Below are 20,646 nucleotides of genomic sequence, written 5' to 3'. Positions count from 1 at the left end.
ATAAGCCTATTGTCCACGATTTTTATAAAGGTTTATTTTTACTTGTTGTTCTGAAGTTAAACATGACGTACAGGGCTCAAAGTCGAATGAAAAAGAAAGTTAAGGTATAAAATTCCCCTTCTAATTGCTCAAATTATTGCATTTTCATCGTTTAAAATATTATTCGTTTTTCAGGACTCTCTTACACCTGAACAAATTGCAGGTAAGTGGTAATGCAACAATATTTTGTTAAATAAAAAGTCATGCAGTCTTCTATACTTGCTGTTAATGCAAAAACAATTAAAAAGATTTGGAATTTCTAAAGACGATGATTAAGATTTACAATTCTTTTCGTTTGGAAATTGGAGAAAAGTCTGTTAAAAAGGGTATATTAACATTCTATATTTTTACAGAACTTCGGGAAACCTTTCTCCTTTTCGATAGGGATGGAGATGGCACAGTGAACTGCGAGGAACTTGGGACGGTAATGAGACAATTAGGTCAAGAACCTTCAGAGGAGGAACTGCGACAAATGATAGCGGAAGTTGACGAAGATGGTTAGTAGTTTTATATCCATAGACATTTTAAGCAAGATGATTTTCTATATCATTCCCCCGAATAGAAGATTCTGAGGAATAGCTTTTGACCTGTCCGTCCATCTGTCTGTCTGTATATCTGTTCGTCTATTATTCCACAAAAAACTTAAATCTTGCCTGTCGGCACTTTTGATTGGTTGAAGATATCTTTTATATTAACATTTATATTTCTTTTGACAAGACCTTTCATTGAGTTCCAAATATTTTATCTATTTTCATTTATCTAGTACTTTAACAATACATTAGAATTTTAATGCTAGGATTTTCTTATTCCTTTACCTTTGAGGCTTACCTACTTTTGGGAATTTTTTTTTACCTCGCCTCATCTTATGGCAGGAGGTGCACATACTTTCTTATTTCACATTTGGATTATGTGGGACAATACCCATCTTTAAGTACTTTTTTATCGCTTGACCTTGTAGTTTGATTTGCAATTTAAAAACTTACTTAAATCCTTTATAATTTTAAAAAAGAATATTAATTTACCAAAAGCTAGTATTTTTGACTATTATGAATTAAAAATTTAAAATACAACACTAGTACTAGCTAGAGAAATGATAATCGAAAGAAAGTAGTTTCATTAGAGCAAGATGTGATAATACATAAATTATTATTTTACAAAATCGTGTATGGGTTAGCGCCACAATACTTTCAAGATCTTTTAGGACCTTGTATTCCACCCCAAACCCCATATTCATTAAGAAACAATGATGGTCTTACTTTTCTTATTCCTCAACGAGGACCACATCATATATGAATAGTTATTTCCCATCTACAATCAAATTATGGAATAGTTTACCATACCATATTAGAAGTTTACCAACACTATCTTCTTTCACTAATGCCATTAAAAGACTCATTGTAGAACACCTAATAATCTTTTTAATCATGGAAATCGTAGTCAAAATATTATTCATTGTCAGCTAAGAAATAATGCTAGTAGTTTAAATGATGATTTACTGAAAGATTATATTAGTGATAGTTCAAAATATGAAAACTGTGATTTTCATACAGAAAATTCATATCATTTTTTCTTTGAATGCCCATGTTGAGCAAAGAAATACTCTTTTAAATTGTATATCTAGTATAGACCTGCAACATTCTATATCCCTAAATCTTTTATTTGGTGATAGTAATATTTCTTATGCTAAAAATATGAAATTGTTTGATAGTTGTTCATAAATATATATCACAAACCAAAAGGTTTCATAAATGAAGTAAAACTATGAAATATTTATTCCAGTTCTTGCCTAAATCAAATACACATTCATTGTATGTTTATAAATTGCTGTAATTCTCATTTTTCGATTTTTTCCTCTCATTTCCACATTTATAAACCGGTATTCATTTGTTGTTTTTTTTCCTTTTCTCTTTTCACTCTTATGTATTTTTTCTGTCTCCCATAATCCATTCAAATTTGTGTTAGTTATATATAACTTATCGGTGATATATGAACCTGTTACTATATGTGTATTAATTAACCTTGTACCTATGGAGAGGGCTTATATATAGGCTATGCCTGCTGCCCAATCCATTCATGTAATTGTTACATAATAAAATATGTTCAAATCAAATCAAGATGTGATAAATACAAAAATATAACATGAAATAAACTACTAAATAATTGATAATAATTGATTATTATTAATGACCGTGTTATGACATTAAGTTTTGATAAATGCAAACGAACATGAAATTATTTTGTTTTCTAAGCATTATTCTTAATTATTCTTAATGCACTTCATTTTGAAACAGGTGTTACCATGTTTTTCCCCCAAACCAATCATTTTAAACATCTATAAAGACCCACATCTCATTTATAATCTTGATAAGATAACTTTTTTATTCAGTGGAGCTTTAAACCTTTGAAATAATGATTATTCTTATCTCTACATAGAATTAATCCTTTATGCGTTATCTGAATGTATATTGCTGTCGGAGATAAAATCACAGTCCACTTCCTTTGTATTATAGTTAAATACACCTGCTTAGTATAAGTTGTAATTAAATCGTCATGAGATTATAGCAGAGCTCTTATAATGAATTCAACGGACTTAACATAATCGAGAAAAGTTATGTTTAACCTCACAAAAAATTAAAAACACTTAACACTTTCATTAATCGATGTAAACTGACCAATGTATTCTTTTTAGTTGTTTTTGTTTTATATTCAGGAAGCGGAGAGATTGAATTTGAAGAGTTTTGTACTGATGGCCAATAGGATGAATCAACCAATAGATTCGCCAAAGGAATTGATAGAAGCGTTCGAGGTAAAGAACTACAGATGTATCCTTGCGATTCATTGGGATAAACAGGGTGGGAGAAATATAAGGATTATTGCATTTAGAACTGTATTGTGCCATATTTGTTTCAAAAGTCCATTATTTTTAATATATTAAAAACATAAAATCTTGCATACTAGTATACAGCATAGGTTTTAAAGGCGCTTGTGTTGATTTCATCAAGAAAAATACGATAGGTAAAAAAAGATTTAATTGTTTTCTTAGATATTTGACGAGGAAAAGAAGGGATACATAACAATGGAAGAATTTCGGTCTGTAATGACTACCCTTGGAGAAAAGCTATCACAAAGTGACGTGGACGAAATGGTCACAATGACAGGAATCGGTAAAAATGGAAAAGTCAGGTATAAAGGTAAGAATTAGTCAGGTTTAAAGATGAGAATTTCTAGATTCTCCATTGATTTTGGTAACAAAAATAACAATGTAATATAGATTGATTGACGTAAATTAAACATTATAATCATGAATTCTATGTAGGGATTTGGTGTCATTTAATTCTTTTATTATAACTCATACAAAAATATTTTGTGTATTTTATCCTTCTCTTGAAGAAACAAAAAGAAAAAAGGTTTACCTCATCTGGTGCTAATTTTGATGAAACATAATAACAACCTAATTATATGAAAATGAAATAATTGTTATTCATTTGTTTGCTTTCACAAAATCTCGAACTGATGAAGATCTTTTCAAGTTAAGAAAGCTGCCTATCTTTTACTGATATGAATTCAGGTTTTTTTTAAGAAATAAAAAAGAATGTTTTTTCTTCATAAAACAAAATATAATGATAACAAGGGAAGATCTGTAACCTTCCTTTCAAGCTTTTAAAAAATTTAAACGTTCTTTTATATGTTTAGTATAGTGTATATGACAACGTAAAATATTTTCTGTACAGCCTGAAATTTTACATTTTTTATTGGAAAATTAGCATATTTTAGGGTGTTATTAAAATAAATCGTCACTATAAAGACTGAGAAAATCTCTGCATGTTACAATGCCTAGTAACGAAAATGTTTGAATCTTTGTTCCTTGTAATTTAGATACGTATCCAATAGTTCTGATAGCTCTGTTGTTTTTTACGCAAGATATCTTCGATTTTTATTTCAGTTTTATTTTATTTCAGATTTTGTGAAAATATTGACGAAAGAATGAATCAATTATTGGTGCGCTTTTAAAAGTTTTTTTTTAATTTTTATTTCGTATCATTTTGTACATAAATAATCGCACATAACATAATTTGTAAATCTTTAACAATAAAATTTCATAATTTTTTTGTGAATCTTAAGTTTTTCTTCAGTTGAAGGCAAAAACGCTCTGTATTTTGCAATCTGTGGGTAAGGTATTTTTTGCCGAAATGTTCATATATGGACATAGTATTGTTTCTTTGGGGGGGGGGGGGGGGGGGGGTAAGTAAACTACAAGTGAACAAGCCTTAAAATATTGTTAATGCATATCATATAATAACACATATATATGCAGGTTACATATGCACCTGTCTTGCGTGATTTTATCTGTTACAATGCAGTAGTTTTCTGTCCATGAGGCAAATATGATGTTGTTTTCTCAGTGGTCTTATTACTTTATCTGCTAGGTTCCTTATTAATAATATATAATCCAATATTGTTTCATACTTAGCATTCATTTATTAATATGTTTCCAGGGTTTGTATTTCAATAATATAAAAAAATGATTAGAAAGCAATTTATAATGTAAGTGCTATGTAATAGTGATGAAGCATTTCATTGCCTTTATCACTCCCTCAGAAACAAGGCTCTTAAAAACTGATTTAATTTAAAGAATAAAACAAGAAATCACAATGTCTATAACTCTAAATAACGGGTTTCATATTTAGCGGCTTTAGCGCAGAGAACGACATGCTAATTAATGAATACTGCTATTTACTTAAATATAAGTGAATACAATGAAGGGTGCAGAATTTTGAATTCGTAAATATATGAACACGTAAAGTTGGCCAGTGTATATAAGTGGAATTTAGACTCAGTCTTTGATAATTTTGTAAATTATTCATTTCCGCCTTTGTTTGTAATACAGATTTTAGGATTTTCGGGAAACTTAAAGTAATACATGCCATATGAATGCCGATTTTTGTGTAAAACAAATTGATTAAATGATTTCAACCATATGAAGTGTAATGAAAAAATAATATTTTCCATAAAATTTAGACTCAGTCTTTGATAATTTTGTAAATTCATTTCCGCCTTTGTTTGTAACACAGATTTTAGGATTTTCGGGAAACTTAAAGTAATACATGCCATATGAAAACAAAATGATTAAATGATTTGAAACATATGAAGTGCAATGAAAAAATGATATTTTCCATAAAATTTTTACTATAGAAGTCGTTGTAATAACAAAACAATTAAGCAATATCTGCAATTAAGAATTCAGTCTTTTCATGAATATTGATGAAGGAAGTGCGTAAACAGCAGGCCTATATATAGACACACATGTCCACGGGAAATCACAGACAACGAGGAATGTTGCATTTTGACATCGATTATTAATAAAAGGTTAAAATGCGTCATAACAGAGTAGATGGTTGATACTGATTACATTAAATGATAAGTATCATCAAGAGTAAGACGCTTGCCATCCATGTCAAAAGTGAGTTGTATCTCAAGCGGTTTACCTTGTTTTCTTGACGCCATGTTTGTTTATCAATCTAAAAGTAGCGACGGCGTCACGTGATGAATTTATTTAAAATAGCCATTTCTCTCCTAGCAGGGTTATAAATAATTATAATTTGATAACTTTATAATGCGTTTAAATTTAGTGGTGTAATTTATAGTATATTCGTAACTTTTATTGGTTAACAAAATATATAAATTTACAACCGTATTTTAAACTGGCGCAAGTTATAGCGTATATTACTTAAAAAACTATATCGTAAAAAATATTTTCAAAATTAGTAATTCTTCGTTGATCCAAAGCAGAATCAAGTTTGGGGTAGGTAAATGTAGAAACTACATGTATATAAAAGTTTTTTTCTCTCATTGTAACTGACATATAGTCGAACAATGTTTTACAAGCTAGATATTAACATGTTATATGAAACTTAAACAAACCATCAAATCTTATTACATAGACCAATACTACAGTATATCGTTTGCTGTGTCCTGTGAATTTAAGCTTCTAAATATTGCGCGATTTCTGATTTAAGATACCTGGTAGAAAACATATGGAGACAACGAAGTATTCAATACCAAAAGTTCAAAAAACAATACAAAATAGTAGCAGAGCAAACACAGACCTCCAAAACATCAGAGGTGGTATCAGGTGCAATGGAGGAGTGAGCATTCCCTGCCGACATGTCGCACTCGCCATGTGCTCCTTGTCATGATCGGGAAATAACAAACAAGAGGCCCATGGGCCACATCGCTACCTGAGCACTGTGGCTAGGAAAAAATCAATTCAGTAAATGCCTAAGCGGTCCAGATCCTAAAAAGGGGGGGGGGTGTATGATTTGAACAAACTTGTATCTATGTTAACTTGAATCTACACTAGTTAAGGATGCTTACATATTCTTTTGACTAACAAATATGTATCTAAACTACCTGAAGATGCTTCCATATAAACAAGACAAATCATGACTTTGCTGTTCTTGATAAGATTTTTCCTATAAACTCCTATGCAAAACTTTGTTCGTCCATTGTGGCATCGCCCTTCCCCCGGGGGTCATGATTTGAACAATCTTGAATCTACACTAACTAAGGATGCTTCCATATAAATATGACCAATCATGGCTTTGCTGTTCTCAAGAAGAAGATTTTTAAAGATTTTTCCTATATATTCCTATGTAAAACTTTGATCGTCCATTGTGGCCCCGCCCTATCCCAGGGGTCATGATTTGAACAATTTTGAATCTACACTACCTGATGATGCTTCCATATAAAAACTAGCCAATCATGGCTTTTCTCTTCTCAAGGAGAAGATTTTTAAAGATTTTTCCAATATATTCCTATGTAAAACTAACTTGAATCTACACTACCTGAGGATGTTTTCACATAAATTTCAACTTTCCTGGCACAGTGGTTCTTGAGAAGATTTTTGAAAATTGCCATTAATTTTTCAGTAATTTTTAATTATCTCCCCTTGAAATTGGGCGTGACCCTTCATTTGAACAAATTTGAATCCCCTTTACCCAAGGATACTCTGTGGAAAGTTTGGTTGAAATTGGTCCAGTGGTTCTTAGTAAGTAGTCGAAAATGTGAATAGTTTACAGACGGACACACAGAGAGCTAGATGGACAGACGGACGCCGGACAAAATGTGATCAGAAAAGCCCACTTGAACCTCCGGCTCAGGTGAGCTAAAATCTCCGTCGTCAATTCAGTGTACAAATAACGGACTAACAATTAGTATGAAAAATGTCAGTGAGCATTCACTCAATGATAAATTGTACTTGCTGACATCGACCATAGAATTTACAAAATGATGACTTTAAACGAGACTGCTGATATTTTTGTTTCATCAACTTGTTTGACAATAATTTACCTCGTTTTAGAAATTGTTTATACGTAGAGCATGCTCTTGCGTATCGAATCAACTGAGATACATAAACTCCGTATGCAGGTGAGGAAGGTATATTGCCGCTTAAGTAAGGGAATTTGACGATAGTAAAGTTAAAGTCATCACGTTCATTATAGAGAGATATTTTGCTTTATTGTTCTTCAGGGATAATATATAGTATATACATGTACCTACCCTTTGAGTATAATATAGGTAATTTTTTGTGGTGCTGTTTAATTTTTTTGTCACATTGATCCATTAAAAACACATTCCGTAGTGTTAATATCGATTGTTTGAAAGAATTGCTTTGTGTTTAAATTCAAATATTGTCCCACATTATAAAACACAGATTAAGCCGAATTAGTTTCAGTACAACCTTAATACCACCGACCTACTTTCCTTCAGTCTACCACAAAGTCTTCTATACCACGGTATGATAGAGTTGTGGAGATGGTAAGTTTTTGCTGTTTTGTTATAAATCCATTTGATTTAGATGTAGCACAAATATTTGGAACATTTTTTTATTATTGAATTGCTAATATTACCATTCCTTTGAACTTCCACGGCATTGAATAATTTGCAAAGGAAACTGACGCAATCAGAGAATACCTGCTAAGGTCATAAAATATTTTAGAACACTGTCAATTTCAAATTTGAAAAAAAAGGGCGTTAATGTTGCACAAAAATGTTGACGAACGGAAAGATTACAAAATAAAGGGTTTTCTCTCTTATGGTCAACTGGAATGCTTACAGTGAAAACGTATGTAATGAAGAAAGGCAAAATCGTTTTCATGCTTTTGTATTATTTTAATTTTCTTATTAAATTTGTATATTTATCTGGTAAAAATTCAGCTATCTTATCACAACAAAAATTATAAAACACGAAGGAAGAATATGATTCCTATAAACGTTTCAAACTCGATCCTCATAAATTAAAACATAATGTCAACGACGAAGGATATCTTCATTTTTTTCAGTAATTCTCTATGTACAGGTTTTCTGGCCATCATATTAATTGTGTTTGAAAAACAAATAATGAAACCAATTTGGCTCTTGTTTAATACATTGTTTAGATTCATATTTTCAAAATATCCAACCAATGAAATCATACAGGGCCAAAAGTTATGTATAAGATTTCAAGTTGGTTTTGGATGAAGTTGCATGTACCTACCCTAAAAAGATCCATGATGGTAATCGACTCTAGAGATGGCATTTATTTTGTATGCATTCTTGACTTTAAAAATATATACAAACTATCAAAATTCTTCATTTTAAGATATGACTTTCATCATTTTTTTTTAAATAAAGTATTCTAAATTTTTATTTTTTTTATCAGGAATATGCAATATGATCATGTGTTTATGGAAGTTGATTCTTAAATCAACCAAAAAAAAAAATACTGAGAAAAAAAATGTTTCTGGCGAAGAATGTCGTTGAGCTTTAATATTTGCAGATAAAAACCTTTAGAAAATATTGACATTAATCTTTTTATCACGCCAGTAAGTGTGCTTTAACTCGGGTTCAAAAGAGGTATTACATTTTTATTGGATTTCTACATGTAAAACTGGGTCATACATATAAATAACTTTTAAGCAATTTTTCAAAGTATCTCAATATTCCACTGACTTAATTCTACTTTTTGAGAATTCATTTGATATTCGGGATATTTAAGAAATGTAAGTTACTTTATTTTTACTTTATTTTAATTTATCATAAACATTGAAATGTTTTTATTGCATTAAAAATCAAATCAACGTTTTTCTTCATATTTATGTTATTATTAAATAAACAGGAAGAGCGTGTAGAAACCGTAAGTAATAAGCTTGGCCGAGTTTAATTAGTCGTTTTATTTCCTCTTTCGAATTTCTCCTTTATTAACATATTTAATTCCATGCCCAAATTAATAACTTTTGTCTCTATCCCAATATTCTGAGTGCGCAAAACATGACATTTGCATAACATTTGCAGATAAAAATGTTAATAAATATTGAAAAGTAATCTTTGTACTATATCGCTTTTTAACCTTGGATCAAAAGAGGTATGACATTTATATTGAATTTCTACCTGTTTATTATTACACATTATTTCAAAGGATATCAATATTCAACAAGCATAAATTAATCTCACCTTTTGAGAATTCATTTGATATTTGTGATATTTAAGAAAGGTCATATTTGTTTTGTTAATATTATTTTTAACAAATGAAATGAATTAGTTTTCTTTTCTCATATGTCCTTGAATTTTTGAATTAAATTATCATTCCTGATTCATTAGGAAGAACGTGTAGAAACCGTAAGTAGTGAGCTCTTGTGATTTTTGTATTAGTCAACCGAATTTTCCCTTATTTACATATATTACGTAATGCCAAACAATCATTGATTCCCTTTTGTCTACATCTTGCTTTTCTGAGTGTGTAAAAGTGATGGATACCTACCTTTTGTGTATTTAAATGAGATATTAACTGTTAATTAAAAATTAGTCATCGATATGTTTACATTGAAGGTCTCAGCAATGGTTTTCTTTTTTAATAATATTTTGCATAAAAATAGAGAAGCACAATTGGTGCCCAAACCTTGTCTCAAAAAACTAAATCAAGAATACTAGCCGCATCTGTATGATTATTCCTAAATTTATGATGATGTATAATTGCATAAATAGTCGTAAAATTAAACGATTACATTTGTTTGTTTATTTCATATTTTCTACTAAGTTCTTTCGAGTTTTTCGAAAAATAAAACCATAAATATACTGATAGACAGTGCATTTTTAGTGTTTATTTCAAAACTTACTTTCTTGGGGAGAAGTAAACATAGAGGATTGAACGATTTCTTTCTTGAGAAGGCAATAATGGATGAAGCTTTGAGTTCAAACTGTTGAACAGGAGCTCAATGTTTACAAATGTTACGATGGTCGATAAAATGACCATGTCAGAAAATACATCATATTATAAAGTCAAATGCTTCATGTATTTCATTTTTATTGTTAGGCCATTATTTACATACTTAACTGTCAAAGGGTTTTTCTTTTATTTACCTATCATGGCAAGGAGCACACAGTGCGTGGGTGTGATCTGGGGATGCTCAATCCTCTATGACACCTAATTTCACCTCTGATGTTTTTGACGATAGAAATGTGTTTAATGCTCTGCTCCTGATTTGTATCTTGCAAAAATTTTGCATTAAAAATAGAGAAGCACAATTGGTGCCCAAACCTTGTCTCAAAAAACTAAATGAAGACTACTAGCCGCATCTGTATGATTATTCCTAAATTTATGATGATGTATAACTGCATAAATAGTCATAAAATTAAACGATTACATTTGTTCGAGGAATTATTTCATATTTTCTAATAAGTTCTAATATGTTCTCTCTATCTCAATATTCTGAGTGCTCAAAAAAATGACATTTGCATAACAGTTGCAGATAAAAATGTTAATACATATTGAAAAGTAATCTTTGTACTATATCGCTTTTTAACCTTGGATCAAAAGAGGTATTACATTTATATTGAATTTTTACCTGTATATTATTACACATTATTTCAAAATATCAATATTCAACAAGCATAAATTAATTCCACCTACTGAGAATTCATTTGATATTTGTGATATTCAAGAAAAGTCATATTTGTTTTTTTAATATTATTTTTAACAAATGAAATGAATTAGTTTTCTTTTCTCTTATGTTAACCGATTTCCATTCTCATATGTCCTTGAATTTTTAAATTAAATTATCATTTCTGAATCAACAGGAAGAACGTGTAGAAACCGTAAGTAGTGAGCTCTTGTGATTTTTGTATTAGTCAACCGAGTTTTCCCTTATTAACCTGTCTTACGTAATGCCAAACAATCATTGATTCCCTTTTGTCTACATCTTACTTTTCTGAGTACGTAAAAGTGATGGATACCTACCTTTCGTGTACTTTAATGAGATATTAACTGTTAATTAAAAATTAGTCGTCGATATATTTACATTGAAAGTCTCAGCAACGGTTTTCTTTTTTCCTAATATTTTGCATAAATTTTGCATTAAAAATAGAGAAGCACAATTTGTGCAAAAGCCTTGTCTCAAAAAACTAAATAAAGAATACTAGCCGCATCTGTATGATTACTCCTAGATTTATGATGAAGTATAATTGCATAAATAGTCGTAAAATTAAACGATTACATTTGTTCGAGGGGAAACTATTTCATATTTTCTAATAAGTTCTTTCGAGTTTTTCGAAAACATTAACACCATAAATATACTGATAGGCAGTGCATTTTAGTGTTGCTTTCAAAACTAACTTTTGGGGGAGAAGTAAACATAGAGGATTGAACGTATTCTTTCTTGAGAAGGCAATAATGGATGAAGCTTTGAGTTCAAACTGTTGAACAGGAGCTCATTTTTTACAGATGTTATGATGGTCGATAAAATGACCTTGTCAGAAAATACATCATATTATTAAGTCAAATGCTTTATGTATTTCGTTTTTATTGTTAGACCATTATTTACATTCTTAACTGTCAAAGGGTTTTTCTTTTATTTACCTATCATGGCAAGGAGCACACAGTGCGTGGGTGTGATCTGGGGATGCTCAATCCTCTATGACACCTAATCCCACCTCTGATGTTTTGGAGGATAGAAATGTGTTTAATGCTCTGCTCCTGATTTGTATTGTTTAATGGACATTTTACTTTGAATATTGTTCGTTATTTCCATATATTTCATTCTATATATGATGCCAAATAAAGAAAATCAAGACGTTTAATTCAAATAATTCAATTAATACAAATTTGATATTACTTAGAGAAGACTTTATTTTTTAAAAATTATCGACTAAAATATCTGTACAATGATATGAAGGAAACCTAGAAACATTTGTCCATCCTCATCTTAGATCTCACAGCCAACAAATTAAAACTCGACTAAACCCCTTTTTATTAACTAGTTTTAGGAGAGTATATTTGCATTATATGCGCTTAGTCATGTTGTTAAGAATAACAAAAAGATCATCTTTCCTCTATGATCAATCTCACCACTATTGCTTTCATAAAACATAGTTCGTTCATATTTCGAAAATTGATCAACAGAAAGCAGAAATAAGGTCACATTTAAATACATACTTCATAAACTACAAAACAATTAGGATTTATTTGAAAATAAAGATTCGAAATAAAAAAAAATCTAAATAAAAGTTCAATATTCAAGTAATGTCATTAGACTAGATGAAATAAGAAGATAGCCAACACAAATTATTCTCAAAAGTCCACTGAAACAATGCAAACCAGGAGCAAAGCAAACAAGGACCTCTATAGTTATAAACATCAGCAGAGATAATTTAAGGTGCCAAAGAGGTGCTGTGTGATCCTTGTAATGATTGGGAAACGGAAAAGTCCGTTATATACGGTAGATAATATTCAGTGTGAAAATATTTGCCTAACAGTTTGTATGAAAAACGTTATCAGCATTCGTCTACAAAATATACTTTATTTGATATAAAGGTCATCATATCGACCGTAGAATTTGCAAAAAAAAAAACTTGAACAAAACTGTCGATATGCTCGTTTAATCAAGTTTTTTTGTTAGAAGGTTGTCTCGAGTCAAATATACATCGAACGCGTAGAACATCCTCTTGCTTATCGAATCAACTGTGAGACATAATCTCCATCTACACGTGTTTAAGGAATATAGCTATACAAGTTAGATTGGTATTGCCTGTCTTTACTGTACGCTGTATATCGGATATCAGACAGGCAGGCCAGTCTACTATACAAGTAAGAGAAGTTGAGTATAGAAATATTAAGGACATCACGGAGCGCAATTTTGTCTCTGTTATCCGAAAAATCTGGCCCCAGGATCATGAAACATCTTAAGCTTAAGTGAAAATATTCATGCTGTACTAGAATTTTGATTAGACAAAAATTAAAATACTTTTTAATATTGATTTACAAAAGTGTTGTTAACTGCAAAAGTAGAGATTCGCTTAGTAATTAATAAACATCTTTCAGGCGATTAAAAACTTGACTTAAGTCTAAGTCTGTTTCATGATCCTGAGACTAGATCTCATAACACCACATACATGTAGTTATTATCTATCAAAACATCAAAAGTCTTAATATCAGCTTCAGAGTATGTACATTGTATGTACAATCAGAATGTTTTGGCAAAATAATTTTGTACAATACCAATGACAAGGTTAATTTTCGAGTTCGATTTTACCTAAAAAGCTGTTGTTTATGTTATCAAAAGAAATAGTTGTAACAAGAGGCCCAGGGGCCACATTGCTCACCTGAGCAATTGGCTAGGAAAAAGCACATATCAGATCAGAACTGAAAGTTTCCTGAGGTGTGGGGGGGGGGGGGCTTGAATTTTAACACCCTCTCCCCGGGGGTCATGATTTGAACAAACTAGAATCTACACTACCTGAGGATGATTCCCTATAAATATCACTAAGCATGGCTTTGAAGAACTTGAAAAGAAGATTTTAAAAGGTTTCCCTATATATTCCTATGTAAAACTTTTATCGGCCATTTGGCCCCACCCTACCCCCGGGGGTCATGATTTGAACAAACTTGAATCTACACTACCTGGGAATGATTCCACAGGAGTTTCATCTTTCCTGGCCCAGTGATTCTTGAGAAGAAGATTTTTTAAAAATGCCATTAATTTTTCTCTAATTCATAATTATCTCCTCTTGGAAAAGGGCGTGGCCCTTCATTTGAACAAAATTGAATCCCCTTTACCCAAGGATACTTTGTAGCAAGTTTGGTTGAAATTGGCCCGGTGGTTCTTGAGAAGAAGATGAAAATGTGAAAAGTTTACAACGACAACAACAACAACGACTACGACGACAACGACAACAACGACAGACAACGGACAAATTTTGATCAGAAAAGCTCACTTGAGCCTTTGGCTCAGGTGAGCTAAATAGTGTTGAAGCGTCATAAATCTTGATGTGATGGATTTTGGAATCTTTTTTCGTGATTTCAAATGTTCTTAAAGTTCCTTTGAATTTTTGATGATCCCTATCCACAATTCGAATGCTCATAAAAGTTTCTTTTTCACTGTCCATACTACAGGTATTTTGACGAGGGGCAAAGAAAAAGGCTTGGTATTACATATACTGGATTCCGCTTTTATGCTAAATCTTTGTTTGCCAGGTTTTTGTTATGAAATTTATGAATCCAGTATAGGTATGGTAATTTGAATTCATTTTCATTTTGAATATTTTACCAGTGTTCATTTAACATCAATTTCAAAAAGGTGATTTGATCATTTATAACGATATGAAATTGATGCATACTATTGATTAAAATACGTACTTTACGACTATGTACTTTAACTATACTCTTCCTCAAGTACATTGTCTATACAGTTTATTCTGTTTTATCTGTACTGATTCTGTGATTGTGGCCCCGCCCTACCTCCGGGGGTTTCATGCATGGTATCCATTTTGAAATAGACACCCGAAACCTGTTGTGTGATGCGTCACCACCAATGTAGTGTTAAATGTTGTTTACCTTAACCCCTGATGACTTCTTTTATATAAAAAACACGCCAATATACAGTATAAGTGTCAATTTACAAAAATCTTTTATTCAATCATTATGTAATTATATTTTCTACCATGATAATGCCTATTAAATGCACACTGAAATAATCGCTTTTCTACATAATTTTTAGGCAATTTATCTATGATATATAACAATTCTAGACAATAGTACATCTTACCTGATGTCTTAATGCTATTAAAATGGTATGAAGCATTTCAAATAAAGATTGACAAAATAAAATTAAAATTGGTTAACGACAGTAAATATGGTGGCTGAATTTAAGCTATGATATTGAAGTACACGAATAATAACTAATATACTGATTGCTTATTATTTGAATTAATTTTAAAAAATGTAAATGAAATCGTAACTTATTAAAAAAGTAAGCCAACATGTATCGAAAGGGAATCGCATTTGCATCATAACCGCCGACAAGTGGTAGTGTGTCCGTCTGAGTGAAAACTTCCCGAGAAGGACGTTCAACAACAAAGAAACAAACTCACTACTGCGACACAGGACGTCGTTGCATACGGTATACTCGTTCTCGGAATTTGAACACACCACACAATGATAAACTCTAATGTTTAGATTTACATGTACTTTAAGGCTTTTGAAACAATATTTGAAGTTTTAGAGTAAAAAAATCGAAGAGTACAATGTGACCCTGGTATCAAAAACGGGCTTCTGTCATTTTTTAACATCTTAAGAAGAAGGTACGGTTTGAGCTTTATTGTGCCCTAAAAAATTAATGTTCTTAAAAAGTTATGAAATTGACTTTGACAATAGTTAAGTAGATGAATATGATAAATCATTAGAGAATATGGCATGAAGAAGGACCTTTCTGGAAATATGACGTCATTAATTTGGTACATTTTTAAGTTTAATGCAAAAAAGCCTCAAAATGACTCATTTCTCTGCTAATTCTCCTTTAGAAAATAGTGTCTGCCACCGCCGCCCACTTTAATTTTTGGATATATTGTGTAAACTTCTATGAAAAATCACCTATCTCAAAATCTTTCCGGGCGACGGTGGCAGAATATGTTTTCTGAAAGAAAATTCCACTGAAAATTAATGTCGTCTAAAGTTTTTTTTTCAGGAAATACGGGAAAATGCACAAGTTAATGACGTCACAATTAGCATTTAAGAGGTCATATGAAAAAAAAAACACTTGTGTATTCTTACTGCAGAGAATTCCTTTGAATCAGAAAGAATGAATTCTGATTTCTTTTATCATTTTCATATTTTAGAAAAATATAGGGCTTAATTTGTATTGAAACTGTACCTTCTTCTTAGCATGGCTGGACGATTTTTATATAACCACATCAAATTGGCGTATCAAACTGCAAGTGATAGACATAGATTGTGTCCATGATCAGAAAATTTAAAAATTATTATAGCAGATTTAAAGGGTATGAATAAAATTACAAAACATGTTTATAATGTATTCTCTCTCTCTCTCTCTCTCTCTCTCTCTCTCTCTCTCTCTGATAAACTGATCTTACATTGTTCTCGATAAGAATATCATTAAATAGCGAGATTTCTATCTGACTCTTAACGAAAGTTTCAAGAGGACTTTTTATATAAAAAAAACAACTTTATTAATTATATATATGAAAAAATATCAAACAATTTGAAAAAATTATGGGTACTCACAAACATCGTACTTTCAGAGCGTGAACTCACAAGTACTAAGTTCTATGCAATAAAATTACTTAGATGTGTACATTGAAAATTTCTATTGAATATTTTGAAAAAGAAATATAAAAGGTATAAAATAATTAATATTTTCTATTTATTGAAATGTGCATATAATATGTTTGGATATTATATCCTTCTTCTAATATATTTCTTTTATTTTGATAGACGGATAATTTTGCTCAAGAAGTCTACAAAGGTATGATTCTACATCAAGGTGATTCTTCAAACCTAAATCTTTTGTAGACATATATGTACAATTGATCAATTCCATGTTACAGATGCTTTCTATGAAGCTGATGAGGATGGGGATGGGTTTTTGTCAGAGCGTGAACTAGGGATCGCCCTGCGGAAACTGGGTCACAATCCAAGTGAAGTGGAAATTCGTGACCTGATTTTGACCGTTGATGAGGATGGTTTGTATTCTTAACATTTAATAATTACACTATAGATATTAATTGGTTAATGGTAAATACAAATACAGTTTTTAAAGAATGGGCTCCGCCCCTTGAATTAAAAACTGTGAAATATTTACCATTAACCAATTAATATCTATTGTGTAAGTTACTTGTACCAGAGGACCAATGAGAGAAAAGCTGGTTGATAGTTAGCACCGCCCACTTCATCCTGTCAATCCATGGTCCGGAGTCTGTATAAATACCTTTCTCCATCCGAACGGATTGTATTTTGCGTCTGGGGTATCGTCGATCAAAAAAAAAAAAAAAAAAAAAAATCGGAATGATTTGTCATTATTGGGTACCTGTCAAGATGTTGCAGCTTAGACAGAGCGCTTGATTTTTGTCAGGAACAGAGGCAGCAATCGTAAACTATTTTATTTTTGGCTGTTATTCCTTTCGAAGATCGATTTTATTTTTTTGAGGGGGGGGGGGTTCAATGGAAAACATCGCCGATTGAACTTTTCATTTATAGCGATCAATGTACAAAAACCACGAAATGATTTCTGACATTTTAATGAAAGTTTGAATGGTACTGCAAGCACAGGCATCGGAAATGGTACTGCAAGCACAGGCATCGGAAATGGTACTGCAAGCATAGACATCGGAAGCAAATTGAAAGGGGGGGTTAACCAACAAGAAAAAGTAAACCCCAATTTTAAATGCCTATATATTATCTATCTTTGCAAAGAAGTGGGGGGAGCCCCACGAGTTGGAGGACCCCCCCCCCTGATTCCGACGCCTGTGTCAAGTGAAAAAAGGGGACCTTAAACATGTTTAATGTGAAATTACTATTTGGAGACAAGAATAAGAATTAAGGTAATCAGAGATAGAATGTACAACAGGATATGCTTAGTAAAGTATGGAGCGAATGTAGACAAATTAATGTCCTTACTATTCTTGAATTTTAAAAATGTTGACTAAACTCATTTATCAGCTATTGCCAAGGTTTTGAAATTAACATCATTCATTCATCAGTCAAGGTCTTGTTGTATTATGGCCAATCGTAACTACTCGGCCATTTCCGTGAACGATAAATAACTCTTTCGGAAAATGGCCGAGTAGTTACGAATGGTATTATGGCTTGATGCCAAATTGTGGGCGTGACTTAAAAACTGTGGTTCTTCTGACAAATACACCACAGCAACATCAAAGTAAAATCTGAATTTACCGCCAGTCCTATGGTGCAATTAATAATTAAACCTACATGTACGTAGTTCAATGCGTAATGCGAAAAAAAAATACAATGCTAACGAGAATGAGCTTCTGCAATTTGATAAATAAACTTTTGAAATATTAAAGTGTTATATTCTACTTTAAAATGAATTTGTTTTGAGACTTTTCTCCACATATCAAAATAACTTAATTTGAAGCAAGGTCAATTAAGTTATAGGTCATGCAAATTTATAAATATTAAGAAACAATTAAAATGATAAGGAAGAAATATTTAGTTATGACTGAATGTAATAAAACTGTGTCACGGTTCTACGTGTTTCCAAAAAAAATGGATGGAGTCAGGTTTATGGATTTCTTCACGTGAACTGGCTTAATGTGTGTTTTGATGCTGCCTCAATAGCACTGGACAACAAGCAAAAGAAATTGTTGAAATGATTTCAAGATCGTTTCTTATGAAAATTTTGAAACTGAACCTCGGCTGTTTTTCTTACACCTTTGATTGGAATTTTTCAAAAATGACGTTTTGCATATGCGTAAGATAATTTGATACATGTAAATCTGACATACCCTGACACACACATGAAAAATCATATTAAAGATATCAAGGTCAAAGGAGATAAAAATCGATTTAAAAAAAATTCTTTTAAGGATAATCATATGTTGCTTTATCAGAAAATGGCCATTTGGACATGAACGAGTTTATGAACTTGATGACACTGAAGACGGCTGCAGTGGGAGAGGTCAACGATATGTTTAAAACATTTGATGTGGACAAGAACGGTTTTATTGACTGGAAGGAACTGAAGATGGGGATGGAGAACCTGGTAGGGCACGAGTTGGAGGACTCAGATATCGACGAAATGATGGAGGAAGCTGACTTAGACGGAGATGGAAGAATTAATTACGCAGGTATCACAAATATACCGAGGAATACTCAATTTTCGCGAAACTTAATTTTTGGGAAATGAACATATACTCTTTATTAGCTAAATATTTTTTTTAAGAATCGCGGTTACTGCTTTATATAATCTTAAGCAATACTCAAAATGCGAGAGAAATTTTTGCAAGCACACTGTCTCTCGTAATTACAGGAAAATAAAGTTCTCGCGAATAAAATGATTTACAGTATAAGTATTCTAAAACTAAAAACAATATTTCTTTCGCAAAACCTTAGACGCATTTTGAATTCAATTATATGTATGCCGTGATTTTCCTTGAATGTGTTTTTCTGTAAAAGTAATTATGATATACGATCGTACCCAAATAAGTCTACGTATTTTTTCTTTTCCACGCAAAAGACCAGGGAAGGGAGAAAAATAAATGATGCATTTTTACTTAAATCGCATGTTCTTTTAAAAAAAGCATTATTTAGAAAGATGAATGACTCATCATTATCGTTAATTTTTTTTAAACATTCGGAACATTATTATTCAGTGTATATAGAATATATGTACTGAAATTCTTTTTAAAGTGTATTGCTTCCTTTTAAGTTAAAAAACGTTCTTGATTTAACGTCTTCATTTTATCTTAATGCTGCATCTCTTTACAGAAGTTAGTCTGATTATTATATTTACATATTTACAACTTTATAAGTAGGTCTTCCATTTTTCAGAGAATGTTACGGTGTTTTTCATTTGTTTTAGAGTTTGAACGTATGATGCAAAAGAACTTTGACACAGAGAATGAAGAAGAAGTGTGATAAGAATCTGAGGCCAATGGAATATACTTGATACTGAATTCAGTTTTATGCCTCTACACCTTTTCTACGTATACTTATGCTTCTTTTCCCTTCTTTTCAATTTTTTGTTGTAAATGTTGTAGTTGGACAAACAGTGGTCTCTTCTGCATATATCAACAACTAAATGACTTCAAGAAGACATTTAAAGTGTTATTGTGAATCTAATTATTTATTTGTTACATTTATTTGAGGATAATTATGTCTTCGTTGTTGTGTGATCCAATTTCATTATTTTTTTCTTTTTTATTTACACTATGAAATCTTACGTAATTCCATATCATTAATACACCGTTAAGTGAGATTTCAAACGTAATTGTCCACAATATAGAAAGTGAAAAAAAATCACCAAATAAATGAAATGAAATGTTTATCTTTGTTGAAGTTTTATTTTAAAGCTCACTTATATGTAGGGGTGGTATGTGTAAAATATAAATCAGGGAAAGTGATATTGCAGATAATAAATCATGAAGAGCCTCGTTAACAGTGGAAAAGAATTTGCAGCTTTCTTTCTTCACATGTTATGAGAATGTTCTTTTGGTAAGATGTAACTGGTTAAATATTGCTTCTATTCAAAGATCTGCACAAATTAGCAGAAGTAATATTTGATAATGTGCTTAATCTCAATGGATAAAATATCCTTTTCT

The 20,646-nt window shown here is 31.3% G+C and overlaps 1 pseudogene; it reads left to right on the top strand.

Annotated features, from left to right (window-relative positions):
* The first annotated feature begins 56 nt into the window (after positions 1-56).
* LOC134282543 (uncharacterized) lies at positions 57-20,047 on the top strand (annotated as a pseudogene).
* Positions 20,048-20,646: the final 599 nt, after the last annotated feature.

The sequence above is a fragment of the Saccostrea cucullata genome, unplaced genomic scaffold (genome assembly GCF_032062105.1).
Source record: "Saccostrea cucullata isolate Sc308-1 unplaced genomic scaffold, CSIRO_AGI_Scuc_v1 ctg297, whole genome shotgun sequence".
NCBI classification, from domain to species: Eukaryota; Metazoa; Mollusca; class Bivalvia; order Ostreida; family Ostreidae; genus Saccostrea; species Saccostrea cuccullata.
The sequence above is the reverse complement of the archived record's forward strand: the minus strand, read 5'-3'. Positions and strand labels throughout refer to the sequence as shown.